This window comes from Triticum aestivum, chromosome 2A (genome assembly GCF_018294505.1).
Source record: "Triticum aestivum cultivar Chinese Spring chromosome 2A, IWGSC CS RefSeq v2.1, whole genome shotgun sequence".
NCBI lineage: Eukaryota > Viridiplantae > Streptophyta > Magnoliopsida > Poales > Poaceae > Triticum > Triticum aestivum.
Window position 1 is genome coordinate 35,309,610 of NC_057797.1, and position 5,826 is coordinate 35,315,435.

Sequence of the window (5,826 nt, forward strand, 5' to 3'; positions counted from 1 at the left end):
GCGGCAACTGGAAACGAAGGAAGTCGAGTGAAACACTGATTTGCAGGCCTGCTTATTTGAGAATTGAGAAGAACAGAACACCAACGAAATAAATAGATGGAGATTGGATGTAGACGTTACCTATTCCACTGCTCATTGCAACGGATAATTTGGGGAAAACGCAAAAAATTAGTAGCCGAGCAATTGAGAATGGAACGTTACCTAGTGAAGAACCGGAGATTGATTTACAGTATGTGAAAGAGTAACGGCGGCTGCGTTGTGAAGAAGACGAGGATAAAAAGAGAGAGACGTGCGTGAGGAGAGGGTCCAGTAGTTAATTCGTGCAGTTCCACCACCCCATTGAATACTCTTGGGAACCCAAGTTGAGGATTAGCTGAGTTAATTCATTATGGGGCCCCGCTGGCATGTTGCACCATTATCCAACCCGTTTTGCACTATTTCTTGCTAATTACTAAGAATACTAGTACTAACCACATACAAATCTGGGGCCTCATTGATTTGGGGGCCCTTTGCAGGCGCAGACCCTGCACATGCCCACGACACGGGCCTGCTTAGGCGGGGGGAGGAAGATCGGAGGAGGAAGGGGCGGCGACGCGCTCGTGGGATATGCTCGAGTTGCCCCACTAAAGATTGCGAATAAGGCAATCACTTGGGCCAATAACCAAAGTAATTTCGTGATAGCCACCCATGACAAATCGTTTATGCCAACATATACTAGGACACCATTGTAGAAATGGTGAAACGGTGTTGCATCTACCGCATCGACGACGTAGGGTCCTGGTGGTGTGGCGCAATGGGGTATTAGCGTGGACGCATGCAGGATGATGGCGTTGTCTGGCGTCATGCTAGAGTCGACCACAATAGGGCCTGGCAAGGTGAATGCGTTGACCCTCTAGAAGATGGGATGACAAAAGATTAACGGATTCTAGAGCGTGCACATGCGACGCGTGCTAAGGGTCTACTCTCGGCTCACTGCTGGGCGGCTTGGTGAGACCACCTGTTTCGATGGTGTGCGTAAGTGCGTTGGTGTGAGATCAGGGCACATCATCAAGATTGTAGGTGTAGCGAGAGAGCTCACCAGAATGCGGCTTTGAGTTGATCCATGCATTTGTTTTGTCAGGTTTTGTTGAATAATATAATAAAGATATTGTGTGCATCTTTGAATGGAGAGAGGCCGGAGGTTTCAACCCCCTTTTCCCTAACAAAACATATGTGCAACGGTAAAATATAGTTTAATTTATCTGGCCTGTAGTTATACTTACAACACAAAAAATACTGTATTCATCCGTGTTGGTTGATTTTCGATTCGTTCCAGCCAGTTGTATGCTTGCTTGGTTTGTGACGCAAGAAACTACATATGGCGTAAATAAGGTATTTAGTGTATTTTTAGTACATGTTGAAATCATAACTGTTACTCACAACCTCATAACCATATTTTACTCTCGCATGAATTGTACGTATTTTTATTTGTGGAACCTGGCTTGAAACATGGTGAAATACAACCATGATATAGGGGGTGTTTGTTTCAGAAGTCTTAGGACTTTTTCTAGTCCTAGGGACTAATCAAAAAAGACTCTTCAATAGAGTCTTTTTCTAGTCCCTGTAGAAAAAGTCCCTCCCGTTTGGTTTCTAGGGACTTTTTCTAGTCTCTGGGACTAAAAAGTCCCTGAACCGAACACCCCCATAGACAACTTAATGCATGATCCAGTTGGGTGATTACTATTGGTACATATAGATGCATGGAAGTAAAGGCACATGCACTGCATGATTTGCCTCACAAGAAACACGTGCAATTTGCATCATGGCTGTTGGTTTGACCCATGCAGATTTCCATCTGCTTTTCTCCAACCAGATGTATGACTGCTCATCACCTTCATGCCCATTTGTTCAACATGAGAGAGTGGGAGCAACAATACAAGCGCATGATGAATTTGTTACTATATTACGAGCCTTCTAAAGTACTCCCTCCGTTTCAGAACTACCAAAACGTCATATATTTAGGAACAGAGGGAATATATCTTTAATACAGTTTTTTTTGGGAGAAATCTTCAACACAATTTATTGGTGGGCATTTCATCCACTTTGAAATTTCTCGCGCTCGTCTGCCAACCGCTTCAGCATGGAAGCCATGATCATGATTATTCAAGATGCATGACTGCCCTTCGGATGACAAAGTTAGGAAGGTTCACCAAGGTCATATGACTATATAGGTACAGTACTTAGCGTACTAGTATAAATACGAAGCACTTCTCCACATTTAACCCGTTTGTAATCCCAATGTCCTGGAGAATTAAGAAGTGGATACATGTATTTCACCATATTTTATAAAGTATGTGATATTGAAGTAGACCAAAAGATAAAAGGTTTGGGGTTGGAGTTGTCTCCTGCGGTCGCATGAACGCCTCCTCTTCCCAATGTTCTTTGGTTCACCAGTAAACCTAACCTTAAGATGTCTGTTACCTTGGTTGTAAACCTTAGGATGCCCATTACCTTGGTTGTAAACTAATTCTAACATGTTGGTGTCTGGAAGAAAATTAAGGCAAATTGCCTTCCCAATACTCAGTGAAGATGACTATGTACTACAATTATAAGGATGGTTACCAATTCTCAAGAGTGGTGCAATCTGGAAACAGATGGAAAGGCTTCAATCTAGTAGATCCTAAATTTCAAAAAGAAAAAGGAAAACATTCCCAGGTCCAAGATGGAGTCCGGCATTTACATGCACTAGCTCAACTGTGTACATTCACAGTGCTCAAAGAGAAACTTCCTGATAACTTGATTGGTTGGAACTGATCTACTCAATCTCTATCAGAGGCAGATCTACTACTTTCCGTACTACTGCTGGTTGTGCTACTGCTACATTGCTCTTTTTCCGTGCTCGGGAGGCCCAGGCTTACGGGAACCATGAAGTTAATACATGTATCAATTTCATGGTTCTCAAGAACTATAGTAGGCAGTAGTAACTTCATGGTTCTCAAGAACTATAGTAGGCGTAAACTGCCTACTATAGTTCTTGAGAACCATGAAGTTAATACATGTATTTCCTTTGCATATTACATATAGTCTACATGAGATATTTAAGTATAACAAAATACAACTTATGTTGTGAAATAACCCGCTAAAGTTGGTCCAGGGAGTCTTCTTCATTGGTTATGAAAAAATTGTTATCAGTTAGTTCTTTGATAAAAATTTAGGAGGAAAGTTGCACACAATTAACCCGGAGTTCTTGAGGATTCCGGACTAAATGATCTAAGTCAACCAAAGCAGACCAGTTTGTACATAATTGGTCCTTCCCTTGACGTGTAAATTAAAATGAGATCAAAAATTAAGGACAAATTGACAATTCAAGCAAGATGCAACATTGTCTATTTTCTTTCGTGTGGTTTGTTGGGGTCCAACTACAATGCAGGTGGGGAAGACGGCGCATAAACTGAAACTTTGCATGCTCTAATATATACCTCTATACCTACTAATAAAGCAAGGTGACCCTCAAAAAAAAAGCAAGGTGTGTTTCGCCAATTTTTTCATCCGTTCATCACCGTTTTTTTTCTATCGGAGGTGGTACTACATTCTTATGCGTTTGTTTGCTAGAAAAAAAAGGCTTTTCCAGAATTTCGTACGTGGGCCGCGCGTTGTGGCCTAACGAAGCGAGCCCACTTATTTGTCTGCCCACGCACCTGCGAAAATTCTATTTTTCGCACAGGGCGACAAATAGTTGCAGCTTTGCACAGGACAACTAATAAGGGGCTGGCCCATTTTTCTTTGTTTTTGTGTTTTACTTATATTTTTATTCTCCTTCCCATATATCTTTCTTCCCTTCCAAGTTTATTTTTCCTATAGAATTTATTTCACAAATTCAGAATTCTAAAAAAACATTCCGAATTAAAAAAATAATCAAATTATAGAAAATGTTCAGAATTCCAAAATTTTGTTGCTATTTTGAAAAATATTCGGAACATGAAAAAAGTTTCGCATTGTTTCAATTTTTTTTATTATTTTCAAAATTGTTCAGAATTCTAAAAAGAAGGTGGTATTTTAAATAATGCTCCAAATTCGAAAAAATTTCTTGTTTTAGTGAAATTTTCACAGCTCAAAATAATGTTAAAAGATACACATTTTCAACAAATGTTATGAATTTTCAACATATGTTCCTGTTTAAAAAAATGCTCATAAATTCCAATAATGTTCATGTTTTTATAAAACAATGTTGTTTTCAAAGTATGTTTGTGAATTTTAAAAGATGTTCCTGTTTCAAATTTCGTTTGCATTTTTCCTGGAAGAATACATAATTTTTGAAAAACTGTTCAGGATTAAAAAAATAGTTCACGTTTCCTACAATAATTAGAAATTTCATACCTTAAAATCTTCTCAATTGAAAGAAAAAGTAGATTGAATAATTCATGGGCCTTCTCTGACGTATGATGACATAACAAAACCCTTAAATGTGCTCGATCAATGAACGGAAAAAATAGCGAATTGATTACTTCACACCCGGCGAAACCGAGAAGCTAAATGCTCCTTTTGACGTGCATATAGGGTTTGGATTGCACATATAATTCTCAATAACTTTATATGCATACTATTTTTTCTCCCATTGCAATGCACAGATATATGTGCTAGTAATACACAAGGAAAACACTTCTCGTGTGACTTCATCCAAAACGCTTCATCCTTTTCGTGGCCACTTATCCGTGTCTACATCATGTAACACTTTGCTTCCACCGCCACACCACTTACTTGTCATAAATCACTCACTCATGCATTAACCACCGGCAACGGGTAACTGTACTAAACAGCAGGAAAAAAAACCTGAAACTACCCCCGCATCGTCCGCCTGGACGACTAGGGCGGCTACCCGATCCATTTTTCTCGGCAGCTCCCCGTGTGTCCTTCCCTCACTGCGGCCGGTCCCTTCCTGGAGGCGACACATGTACGTTGTTCCCTTCTCGGAGGTGGTGTTTTTGAAGAACCCTTCTGGTAGTCTTTGTGTTGTCAAGAAATGGTTGGCATTGATGGTCACTGTTGTATTTCGTCAACTGTTGTTTTCATTGCTTCGGTTTTCTTTCTCTCTCCATCTAGGCATAGCTTTGGTCTTGCATGACTTTTGCTTTTCTCTGGCATGATCATTTTTTGTGTGTGTGTTGTGTTGGCTGTGTGCATCTTAGTTATGCAAAGGCCCAATGTGTATTCATCATTATTGTAACCCTCGATGCTACATTATGAATCAATTAAAATACCCTTTATAAAAAAATGCATTACCATCAATTGATGATGCAACAGAACAAGCGCCACATTGCTGATCTGTTGTTAAACCTCCTCAATTGATTTTTTTTTGTAGAATTAGAGGAGCAAGATGTGGTCGAAATGTGTCACAAAATTAATATGTGGTTCAAGATATCACCATGTCACACACACACAAGGTCAAAACTATAATAAATTAACTCTTGGCCAGATCTTAAGAAGTTTCAAAAAGAAAAACGAAAAACATTCCAGGTCCATGATGGACTCTGGTATTTACATGCACATGCTCAACTGTGTCCACTCATTACGCTCAAAGAGAATCTTCCTTGATCTACTCAATCTCTATCAGAAGTAGAGCTACTACTACTGGTACATTGTTCATCGTCCGTCCTCAGGAGGCCCAAGCTCACAGGTCTCAAGGCTGACTGTTCGGTACCTTGCCTGCGGTCGGGCAAACATGGTAATGGTTGGGGCCCTACGCCCCTACGGGTGGTCTTGTAATGGTTCAAGGCCTTCGATATCAGACGCCTCGTTTCTGCGGTGGTGCTGCATAAGAGTGTTGCATGACTGTTGGCTGCTGAAAGG

The 5,826-nt window shown here is 40.4% G+C and overlaps 1 pseudogene; it reads right to left on the minus strand.

Moving 5' to 3' along the window:
- Positions 1-2,798: 2,798 nt before the first annotated feature.
- The window catches only part of LOC123191442 (protein IRON-RELATED TRANSCRIPTION FACTOR 3-like), a 23,654-nt pseudogene continuing 20,626 nt past the window's right edge, over positions 2,799-5,826 (minus strand).